We start from the raw sequence: 12949 nt of genomic DNA on the forward strand, positions 1-12949 counted from the left end.
GGATGCTGCCATTTTTTTACTGCAATGGACATTCTGAAAAATGGACATTCTTTGTGGCCACCAGTCTTGTTCACCCTATAGGGCGATGGACTCCAAAAGCATGAACAGCAAATAATCATCATGAGTAGTGATTTCCCCCATCATCTGATTACAGAAGCTTTTTAAAATCTAACTTAAGAACTGTCATATGCCTTCCGTTCTCATTTTTAAGAGAAGAGATTGTAAATTCTTATTCCAACTCTTCTGGTCGGGTCAGTGGGTAGGAGGTCCACCAGAGATGGGGAAAACTGTGTCCTTCCTTGATCGTGATGGATGCCAAGTGCCACTGGCTCCAGCTGGCAAAAAGACATGGGAATGCCCAATCCCTAACCTTCATGATTGGTCCTGTCGATGCGGATTTGAAATTCAGTGGCTTATCACGGTGGCAGAGGTTATGCAATGGGAAAGCATGATGCTAGTACAGCTTTGAAAGGGGTCAGGGGCCTCTGAGATTAAGCTCAGTTGGTAGAGCATGAGACTCCTAATCTCAGGGTTGTGGGTTTGAGCCCCACATTGGGTGAAAGATTCTTGCATTGCAGGGGTTCGACGTGATGACTCTTGTGGTCCCTCCCAACTCTATGATTCTCTGAGTAAAGTATTGTAAGTTCTGTTGAGTTCTCACAAAAAAGCAGTAACAGCAAAGCATGTAGACTTGGAATTAATCTAGTGTGGATTAGCTCCTAGTGAACTGCAGTTCAGAACTCAGGCAGCATCATACCACGATTACCTTCCTCCTTCACACCTTTATCTGACATAAATTTCAGTTTCTACCTTCTGAGGAGTGCAAGAACCAACTCTACTTTTTTCAGTTGAAAGAGACTGCATCTTGGAGGTCACAGTAGAGGTTACCAGTGGGGAAGGAAATTCCAATGTATAAAGAAGCATGCATTTTTGGCTTTGACCCGTGGGCAAATGCAGGACTCCGTGTTGTTTCAAAAGTTATGGTTCTTCATCCTGCCATTTCCTTCAGGGGTTAGCACAATCGCCCCCTGCTGTGGACAATTAGGATCTGAGCCATTTTTGTGCAGTGGGGGAGAAAACCCAGATTATTTCACTCATTGTACCGAGCTGGATAGGATACATGAGTGAGAAGAATGATTTACAACATATTGTGGCATGTTGGGCAACTTAACTGGGAGCAGAATTATGGCTGCAGTTTGAGGGCTGAAAATAATAACTGAAATACAGAAATGGCTCGGAACAGTAAGGTGGTGAGTCCAAAGGAAAGCAGCCATAGAAAACTCAGCCCGTGCAAAGTGAAGGAGGTGAACCCACAAAGTCCAAACATGCCTATATTTGTTTTTCCCAAATAGAAACTGGGCATTGGCAGAGAAGTTTCCATTATTTTATTTATTTATCTATCAAATTTATATCCTGCCGTTTCTGTCAAACGAGCCCAGAGTGGCAAACATATATGTAATAAATAATACTATTAAAAATAAAATAAGAACATATTTAGTATAATTAAAAACTGCTTAAAATGCTTCAAAACAATGAAACACAATGAAATGTAATAAAACTGGTAACCCAGGGTGCCTGAATAGCCTTGACAAAACATATCAACAGGCAGCTAAAATAATACAATGATGGCGCCTGCCTAAGGTCAATAGGCAGGGAGTTCCAAAGATACACTTCTTGCACTAAAATGTGGATGTACATCCAAATGTGGCGCATCCAATTGAAGTGAAGGAGTACTGCAATCCAAATGGGTATTCTTATGTACATGTGCATCCTAATGCACATTTATATATGTGGTCATAGTTCTCATAGTGTGTGCGCATGTGTGTGTGTGTGTGTGTGTGCGCGTGCGTGTGCATGCACATGTGTGTGTGTATTTTCACATGTATCTCCTTATGTGGATTTTTATTGCTCGCTTCCATGCTCTTCCACCTTTGGGGATTTAAAAAAATTGTAATGACCATAGAATCATAGAATTGTAGAGTTAGAAGGGACCCAGAACACAATAAATAAACAGTTTGGCACCTATATGGAAGTCCCATTTATCCCTTCCAAAGAATTTAACTGATTTTTCAAAATATTTCCCTTTCTTTGTCACCACAAACAGCACAATGTTATGTATAGTTAAGCTGAAATGTTTCACATTGCATCTTATGTTTCACTGTTTATTGCTTTGTTTGTTTGGTCATTCTAGTTTTTGTGTCTTAAAAAAAATCAGTGGGGATTTGGGCATTAGTATAGTATTATTATTATTATTATTATTATTATTATATTAAAATTATCATTTATTAAATTTGTATACTGTCCTTTATCCATAGATCTCAGGGCAGTTCACAACATAAAATTACAATGTAAAAAAACACAAAATATTTTTTAAAATGCAAAAGAAGAATAAGCATTCCGCCTTATTGCTGTAATTGTAGCTGTTATTATATGTTCATCCAAGATTTAAGATTCTGTGTTTTATGTATGTTATATTTATTGTACAGGTCAAGTTTTTATCTTTTTGTATGATTCTTATGTATAATTTATATCCATGTGTTTTTGTTTGGCTGCAATCTTTATTTGGTTGCCTTATTAATAAATTCAAAATGTAACATTATATGTATAAGTAGAGCTGGCGTATTTTGTTGGTGTACAAACCAGCGGCATGGTTCAAACTGCTTTACTGTGGGATCATTGCCATGCTACCTCTGTGAGCAATATGGTCGGGCACCTGAGCACAGCAGTATCCTTCCACTTCACAACTTGCATGTAAGACAGGTCTCTGCTGAGAGGACCACGCCATGCTGATAGTAAAGTGAATACACGATGTTCCAGCAGAGATTAAATGAGATTTGAATGACATGCATGCCATGGTGGATGGGGAAAGAACTGTACTGTCCATGTAGGCCCATCAAGCAATGCACTTCCTTTGGATATGTGGTGCTATCTTAGCAGAAACTGGTTGCTGGAATCCACAGCAGATTTCTTTCTATGGGGAACTGTGACTTGAACTCTGATGGGTACCAGCACCCCTGCTTGATACAGCATCAATAATAATAATAATAATAATAATAATAATAATAATGTGGGATGTGAACCATGAGAGGCAGCCAAGTACAACATTCCTTGTAATGCTAGAGGAAACATGTGAGGGAATGTTTGGTCCAGCCAGTTGAAACTTCCTCTTCCTCCTGGCTGGAGCATCCTTCTATCTGCATGTGATAGAAGGTGGGCGTGACCTAACCTGTCCAGGTAACAAAAGGACGAGTCACGCAGCACACCTTTCTCTTTTACATATTTGTAACTAAGTCTGCCTTCAGGAAGCCAACTGTGAACTGAACTGTGAGTAAACTTCTTTTATTGATTTTAAATAAGATTGTTGTGTCTTTATTCTTTTAAGAGGGATAAAAGGGAATTTACCAGGAATGTACAATTCAATCTGAGACAGATTGAATTGTATAATAGCTGGTTGCAGGCTCGTGTGAGCCTCTCACTATCTGCTGTGCATATAAAAAGGGGAATGTAACTCTGCTACATAAAGGAACTTGCTAGCGCAAGTTAGGAAGGATATTAAAAAAGAATATATCCTCTCCTTGAACATTCCCACAAATAAGTCCCAGCATAACAAGCCTTAACAAAACGAGATCCTTTGCTGAGATCATGTACAGACTGAGTAATCGCCAAGATCAGTCCAGGTTTCCCCTAATCATATGATATGTACAAAGTAATGGTTTCTTTTTCAGTAAATGCAGCTAAGATTAGGCCTAGCCTCATTGAATTCAGAAGCATTAAGAGCCTGTTTAAATGCAGTCCTTTTCTAGACAGCATCTGTTTGGACTCTGTCATAATACCTTTTAAATATTTTCCCATTTTTAGAATGTGGTCTTTGCCAAAAATCTCCTTGCATGTTAGAAAGACAGCTAGTCTAAAATGATGTGGATGCACCGTGTTATGCAGGGCAGAGCTTACCTGCCCCCCCCCCATATATTTTGCTCAAGTTGGCATCCCTGCTGGGAGGTGTGGCTGGCACACATTGGTATCTTTGGGGGGGGGGGATAGGAAGACCCCACATTCTAAAGAGCCCCTTCACTTTTTCTGTACCTATGAGCAGGGCTGGCCCACTCATGAGGCAAGGTGAGGTGGTCAGCAGGATCCACAACAGCAGCAGATCCCAGTGTACTCACCTGCCTTGCTTCACCCTCCAGCTTTTCCCAGACTATGATTTTGAGAACAGTGGTACCTCGGGTTACATATGCTTCAGGTTACAGACTCCACTAACCCAGAAATAGTACCTCAGGTTAAGAACTTTGCTTCAGGATGAGAACAGAAATCGGGCTCCAGCGGCGCGGCAGCAGCAGGAGGCCCCATTAGCTAAAGTGGTGCTTCAGGTTAAGAACAGTTTCAGGTTAAGAATGGACCTCTGGAACGAATTACGTCCTTAACCTGAGGTACCACAGTGCAGCAGAAGCAGCTGGGAAGAGAGGACTTCAGGGATAATTAAAAAATAAATAAATTACAAGTTGTGTGTCTTTGTTTCTCAATTTGATCCTTTTACATGTTTATATAGATTCTGTGGAATATTATGCATTGTGATTTGGTATTATTTTTTATTGATTATAGATTTGTAATTCTTTATCATAACTGATAAGTGTAAACTATCATTTGCTGATGTTTAATTTTACTGTTTACTATAGATTTTAATGGGTTGTTGAATATTGCTTTGTTTGATGTAAGTTGTTTATTTTAAAGTTATTGTGATCCAATTATATTGGATCAGATTGTTACTATTAATGTTTGATGTTTGATTATGTTTTTATATGTATTGGAAGCCACCCAGAGTGGCTTTGGCAACCCAGCAGATGGGCAGGGTATAAATAATAATAATAATTATTAATAATAATTAATAATAATAATAAATCAATTATTCTCCCCCTTGTTCCTGACGTAAATCTTCACTCACCCCTTCTTCCCTGGCAGAGAAGGAGGCACCATTTTGTGGTTTGTCTCAGGTGCCAAATGTCTTGAGCAGCCTAGCTCATGGGTATCAAATGCCCAACTTCCATTAACTCTTTTTTAAGAATCCTGCTTGTTTAAGTTAACCAAAACTGTCTTTACCTGATTTATTGGAATCTTGAGTTATTTATAGATAAAACGATTTACATGTTTGTGAGCTATCAGATGTGAGTAAAGCATTACTGAAGAGTTTTCTTTGGGGATTACACTTCCATTTAAGTTTATTTTCCTGTGTTTCTTTCCCCCGCCCCAGCCCCACTACATGTTGTGATTTCCTAAAGGAAATGACTTACTCTTCTTTTTATCTCTTTCTTTCTCGTCGTGATAAAACACACATTTTGGGGCTACATTTCTAGAGAGAGAGTAATGTAGTTTATCAGTTGGCATCAATTGAGCTATGTCTAGAGCTTGCTTGGAAAGTGGATGAGGAAATTCCACTTTTAAAAAAGAAAAAGAGGCAAGGTGGAGAGAGTTTGGAGCTGTTCTGGGCCCCAAAGAACAAGGGGGTGGAGCAGATTAAACAATTTCTTTTTGAACAATTGGCTGGACCAATAAAATCTGGAAAACATTCAGACTTGTGCATTTTTCATCACAGTTAAAAGTCGGAAGAGCATGAAATGCAACAGATTCACTTGTATGTTTAGGCTAACAGTTACCTGATAGGATTTGCTGCTTTGCCAAGATTCAGATGCACAAAAGAAACTGGATTCCACCACGCAGCACTGGCTTAAGTTGGGAAATGCTGTTAAACAGTCCTGGCTCTCCAACCCCAGAAGGAGGCTTCTTAATAACAATAGTCAGACAGAGCAAGTAATGTGGCCCTCTCTGAACCCTTTAAGAGCTTCCAAGGTGAGGCTTGTTCAGCAATCAGACTAACCAATGTGGAAGAAATATCAACAACCTCAGATATGCAGATGACACAACCTTGATGGCAGAAAGTGAGGAGGAATTAAAGAACCTTCTAATGAGGGTGAAAGAGGAGAGCGCAAAATATGGTCTGAAGCTCAACATCAAAAAACTGAAGATCATGGCCACTGGTCCCATCACCTCCTGGCAAAGAGACGGGGAAGAAATGGAGGCAGTGAGAGATTTTACTTTCTTGGGCTCCATGATCACTGCAGATGGTGACAGCAGTCACGAAATTAAAAGACGCCTGCTTCTTGGGAGAAAAGCAATGACAAACCTAGACAGTATCTTAAAAAGCAGAGACATCACCTTGCCGACAAAGGTCCGTATAGTTAAAGCTATGGTTTTCCCAGCAGTGATGTATGGAAGTGAGAGCTGGACCATAAAGAAGGCTGATCGCCGAAGAATTGATGCTTTTGAATTATGGTGCTGGAGGAGACTCTTGAGAGTCCCATGGATTGCAAGAAGATCAAACCTCTCCATTCTGAAGGAAATCAGCCCTGAGTGCTCACTGGAAGGACAGGTCGTGAAGCTGAGACTCCAATACTTTGGCCACATCATGAGAAGACTTCCTGGAAAAGACCCTGATGTTGGGAAAGATGGAGGGCACAAGGAGAAGGGGACGACAGAGGACGAGATGGTTGGACAGCATTGTTAAAGCTACCAGCATGAGTTTGACCAAACTGCGGGAGGCAGTGGAAGACAGGAGTGCCTGGCATGCTCTCGTCCATGGGGTCACGAAGAGTCAGACATGACTAAACAACAACAACAAATGTGACTCTGCCTCTCTATTTCCTGCAATAGACCATTCTTGCCTCATCTTGTCCCCACCACATGACAGAAATTTGGTCTTAAGCGCAAGACAGATCTGAATGTCACCAAGTGCTTGCTGATGTAAGCATTCCTCACATGCCTCATCATATATAACTGTGCTTACCACATGGAATCAATGTGCCAGACTGGTGCACTGAGGCTGCACACATACAGAACTTTATTCCATTTTCGCAATTTTTTTTTTACTGGATAATTTCTACATTTTATGCCATATTTCACACAACGAGGCACTTCTGGAAATCTAGTGGAATCTAGCCGAAGTTTAGCACTTATTTCCATGTTAATTGCATGCAGGAAAAGGCCAACTTGCTGTCCTGGTAAGCTGGAAAACCACAGGGTAGTATGCCATTGTACAATTATTTCCCACCATTTTTGTGGGGGATGAAAAGTGCCCAGGTACATAAAGGGTGGCATGGTGGTGACATATATGCCAGCAAGTGCTGTTGTGTCATACCATGCCCACTGGTGTGAATGAAATGTAATGCAGCACGGAATAGTGATTTAAAAATCTGCAGTTCCATAATGCAACAGGTAAAAGGAGAATTAGAAAGCTGGGCAGAACCAGGAAAGCTAGTGCAACAATCCCCACATTTGAATGCACCCTAATTCTTCACAAAAATGAACCAACTTGCTGGCAAGTGCATTGATATGTGATGGTTAACATGCAGAATGTTTACCTGAGAAAGGACACTGTCTGTGAATGTAGAAATGGGACCAGGTACCTTCCTCAGATAGACGTAGGTTGCAGATCATGCAATTTGTGATGGACCATTGCATGCAATCAAATTATGACATGATAAACTGGGTTTCTGTCTAAGAGCTGTGAGTATGCTATTAAGGTGTGTGAATGTTCTTTCTGCTTGTTTGAAATGACTCCCCAGTTCAGCTAGTTTGTGAGATGAGAAGTTGCTAATGAATATGCAAGGGATGGGAACAGCAGCTGCTCGTGAAGTCATAATGTACAGAATATCTTTTTATATTTGTCCAATGTGCAATAATGTGCACCAGCACTGCTATTTACAAAAGCCAAATCTAAACAATTTATATGTATCTTATTGAAATTATGGAATATTACTATATATTTTACCCATTTCCAAATGAAGACGAAAGCTTTGACTTCCAGGTTTTTGTGACATCATATCAAATTAGCCAATGACTAAGAGTCTTGGCTACTGGTAGATAATAGCCAAACTGTATGTTAACTCAGGTTGTGCGTTCCTGAAAGATTTGTTTATAGGTGCATGCGTAGTTTCCCCCCATTTTTGGGGTACATTACAAATTACTATTTCATAGAATGACAGAATCATAGAATTGAAGAGCTGGAAGGTAAAACCATGGATCATAGAATTGAACCTGCTGCAATGCAAGAATGTTTCTTCTTGCCAAAGCTGCAAACTCTCTTTTAAAATTTGAAACCAGATATCGTATTTTTCACTCCATAAGATGCACCTAGCTTTTAGAGGGGGAATGCAAGGGAAAAAAATATTCTTTAAAGGGAGCGCTGAGCAGAGCCTGTATGCATCCCAGGCTCTGCTCAGTGCTCCCTTTCACGAGCCACGTGGAGCGTGTGTGCGGCGCTTGCGGGCTTTTCCCCGAGGAGCACGGCTCTTGGGGGCTTTTGCGGGAGTTGAAGGCTCCCCGTGCCCTGAAGAGGCTTCGCGCGGCTAAGCCAGAAGCTAGAACAGCAAGAGGGAGCACTGTGCAGCGATCCCTCTCACTGTTCTGGCTTCTGGGATATGCGCGCAGCCTGCATTCACTACATAAGATGCACACACATTTCCCCTTACTTTTTAGGAGGGAAAACGTGTGTCTTATAGAGCGAAAAATACGGTATATATTTCCAGGACAGGGCCTTAGCTCAGTAGCAGAGCTAAGGTCCTGGGTTCAGTTCCTGACATCTCTAGATAGTTCGGGAGGGACCCCTATCTGAAACCCTGGGAGCTGCTGCCAGTCATTGTAGAAAGTAGATAGCACTCAGATAGATAGGGCAATGGTCTGACTCTGTATAAGACAACTTCCTATATACCTATTCTATGTAATATGCTCCTATATATCTTTCTTTACAGCCCCCACTTGACATCTACATTGTGGGTAGCGGAGAGATCAAAACTAGGTTTTTCATGTCATTACCGTAATTACTGTGGATTCCCCCCCCCCTTACTGTTCTTAAATATTGTACAGTACAAACCTATACATGTCCACTAAGTTCAGTGGGATTTACTTCCAGGTAAGTGTGTCTAGGATTTTAGCCTTGTTGTAGACTAACGCAGTGCCGAAATGTTATCCTGATATTTTTTTTCTCATCAAAAGAAATTGCATTCTAAAATTATCAAAGGGGAGAGAAATTCCTGTGAAATTTTCATGAGTGGGATTTTCATAACACTTTTGATATTTCTGAGGTGGTGGTGGCTGTTTGTAAGTGTCCTTTATTTTGTTCTGCTCATCATCTCAAAAGTGGTCTGTGCTCTTCAGCCTTCCTAGATGCCTACACTTCAATTATAGCCTAGGAGAAGACACCATGAGTTAACTCCTACTAATGGGGCATTTCCCCCCAGTTCAGGATGTGTGGGCAGCCAGGGAGTCTGCAGAGAACTTTAAAAAACACACATCGTGCCCCCAAAGATCTCATGTCACATTCATGGAAATACTAAAGTGCTCTGGGAATGAGGCAGAAAAATGGAAACCTCTTTTGCAGGGTAAGAAAACTTTCATGAAATTGGAGAGCAGATCTCAGCACAGCACCAGTGTAGGCATGTAATGAATATCTAGCTCTGTGGAATTCTCTGAGTCAGAATTTTTGTATTTCTCTTTCATGTTCTGCTAGGGTGTAATTTTTCACTTCTCTGTCATCAACAGCTTCAGATATATTCCTAAATGTTGCCTTACGTCTTTTAGTTTTTCCAGTTTTGCTGCCTTTCAGTTATGAAGGATGTTGTTTTTATTGTACTAGTATTGTATGAGTGTTTATTATCATTCTTGTACACTGCCCTGAAATCCATTGGCTGAAGGGTGACTTAGAAATATTTTAAGTAAATAAATGCAGTTGAAGCAGAACTTTCCTATTTCTTTGTGCCGTCATATTATTGCATAGTTTGTATCCTTAAGTGGCAAAACTCTGTATTCATGTGAAATGAAAAGATCCATCACATGTGACACAAAAGTAAATAAGTGGTTAGGAAATAGGGATAAATGTGGTTCTTTCTTCTTCTTCTTTTTTGCAGTTCTTAAATGATGTAGTGTGATTCTCCTGGTGGATTGGTGATAAATGGATACATGTTTTTCAGGAGCTAGATTTCGTTATTATTTCTCTTTTTCCCACAGGATCATGATGGCTTTTTGCTGAATTTTTAAGATGGGCTTCCCCTTTGAAGAGCTTATCCAAATTGCCCCAAGGGCATGTGTGTCTGAAATATGCTTTAACATATGTTTGATCTCTCTAGTCATCAGAAACATTTTCTAGATACAGTAGCAAAGAGATGGGTGTAGATTTGGAGGAGAGCATCCATAGTAGGATCAGGCAGGCCTGAAATATAACACTAACACTCAGTAGGGATGGGGGACTCCAGATGGAGTCAAGCTCAATGACCAGCTGCTTGTATAGGCTGATGTGGGTTCATGTTTAAGCCATGGTTATACCCACAGATTCAGGAGTGCCAATTTGAATAAAATATTGGTGGGCAGGTAAGGCCTGCCCCACATAATCATTCACATGTCGCAGCACACACACACCATTTGAATTGCAATGCCCATTTACTTGGGGGCCCCCTCAGATATTTTATTGAGGAGGGGCTGAAGGGACCTCATCCCCTATACACAGATTTGAAATGATACACTAAGGTAAGGTAAAGGACCCCTGGAGGGTTAAGTCCAGTCAAAGGTGACTATGGGGTTGTGACGCTCATCTCATTTTCAGGCTGAGGGAGCCCGCATTTGTCCACAGACAGCTTTCCGGGTCATGTGGCCAGCATGACTAAACCGCTTCTGGCACAACAGAACACGGTGATGGAAACCAGAGCGCACGGAAACGTCGTTTACCTTCCCACCACAGCAGTACCTATTTATCTACTTGCACCGGTGTGCTTTCGAACTGCTACGTTGGCGGGAGCTGGGACAGAGCAATGGGAGCTTACCCCATCACGGGGATTCGAACCACGAACCTTCCAATTGGCAAGGTCAAGAGGCTCAGTGGTTTAGACCACAGTGCCACCACCTGTGGGATACACTACTATATCCATAGCTGGAGATCTATTATAGATCTGTTTTAATTCAAAATGGTAGGTAACAGGTTGGCAGAATACCATTAGCCCAATAATTGAGAACACCTGTATACAAAGTTGAGGAGATGCAGCTACACAGAAGGAATTTATGGAGAATAAAGGTAGTGTGGTATTGCTGGGAAGGACAGCATAGGTCATGCAATGTATCTGTGAATGCATCCTTAGGGGAAATGCTGAGCTAGTCACCCTGACTCCTGCCCCCACTTGAACATTTGTGTTGAACTGCAAGTGGGGGAGAATACTGTTGCGCTCCTGTCATGCTTCCCATAGGAATCTGGTTGGCCACAAGAAGAACAGGAAGCTGGGTAAGGTGGGCCGTTCATCCTATCCAGCAGGGATCTTTTCATGACTTTCTGCCTCACCAGGGACCTGTTTGCTTGATTCAGATCTGTTTCATGAAGTAATAAATATTATCAGGAAAGCTGTCAATGAATTGGATCTCATACTCCCCTTCCTCTGTTAGAGGAAGCTTCTTCTGTCAGAGGAAGAGAAGCTTTGGATCCAGCCCACTGCTTCCCTCACAGTGTGCTTGGTTGCAGCCTGTGCTTTTGTCGCACTTGACACAAACTGTGATCATCTAATTATTTGTTACAGGATTTGTGCTCTGCCTTTTAAGGCCTGCACCTCCAGTGTGGATTAGGGTAGTTGGCAAAAGCAATATAATGCAGACAACTTCCCCTCTCCCTTTGCAAGGAAACAACAACAATAAAAGTTAAAAGCTTTAAAAAATAACAAACTGCTCTGCTTTAGCTAAAAAAACCAAACAGATCCAGAAGTCTTCAGAACACCACAGGCTACATTTTGGACAGTTTAATGTTGCAAATCCTGTCAGAGGATACAAGTATCAGAAAGGAAAGGCTGATAGGAAGTTGAAAAGTTTTTTTTTTTAAGGTACATGCAAAAATACACACCACTAAGACAACTAAGAGGTGAGGTGAGCAAGAGACAGTCCCAGCTTTCCCCCCTCACAAGGGATTATGGGGAAATGCAAATCACTTTTCTTGGACCACAAAAACTGTGGACCCAGTTGTCTGCAATTTGGCAAGTTCACTCCATTCAGGAGTGGCTCTTCTAAATTTCATTCACATTGGCCTAAACAGGGATTAACTACTGTCATTTTTAGATTTCTCGTCACAGTGAATGGGGTCCACAGAAATTCATTTTATTCCAAGCTGCTCAGAACATGGCTCTATAATACACACACACATCCATTTGAGATACAGAGGAGCTCTGTACTGGACTTCTAGTGTTTTAAAAGTTCACCTTTGCCCCTATCATAAATGGATGGATTAGCTAGTGAGAGCTGATTAATGCTCTGTGTTGTCCATTTTGCAGAGAAAGAACTGGCTGTCGGTATTGGCTGTCAGAAGGGAAACTGCATTCTGACACTGTTTTGATTAGTTATTATTGAATTGTTTTTTCTAGATCGTTCTGGTGAGACTCATGTCTTTGAGTCTTCCCTTTCTCGTTGCTGTACCTTCTAGAAAACATGACTAAAATAAAACATTGGAGATCTAGATTACCAGTGCGATTCTATGCATGTCTGCTGAGAAGGAGTCCAGTTTGGACTTGCTTCCAGGTAAATCATAGAATCACAAAGTTGGAAGGGACCACAAGGGTCATCTAGTCCAAACCCCTGCAATGTAGAAATCTTTCACCCAACGTGGGGTTGGAATCCACAACCCTGAGATTACGAGTCTCATGCTCCAGGATTGCAATCTCTCTACCTCCTCTTTGATTATAGGTATGTTTGGATTTTTTTGCGGTGGTAGGAGGTTATGTTACAGAAATCATGGAATTCATTTGAACTTGTTTCTTTGGCAGCCAAAAATAAACCTAAAATGGAAGCAAAATCAATCTCATTGAAACATTTGCATTTTTACTGTTGAAGGTGTTTACCTGAATTATCATCTTGTTGCAGGCAACACTGCTTTCCT

The sequence above is a fragment of the Podarcis pityusensis genome (genome assembly GCF_964106645.2).
Source record: "Podarcis pityusensis genome assembly, chromosome: 11".
Lineage (NCBI taxonomy): Eukaryota > Metazoa > Chordata > Lepidosauria > Squamata > Lacertidae > Podarcis > Podarcis pityusensis.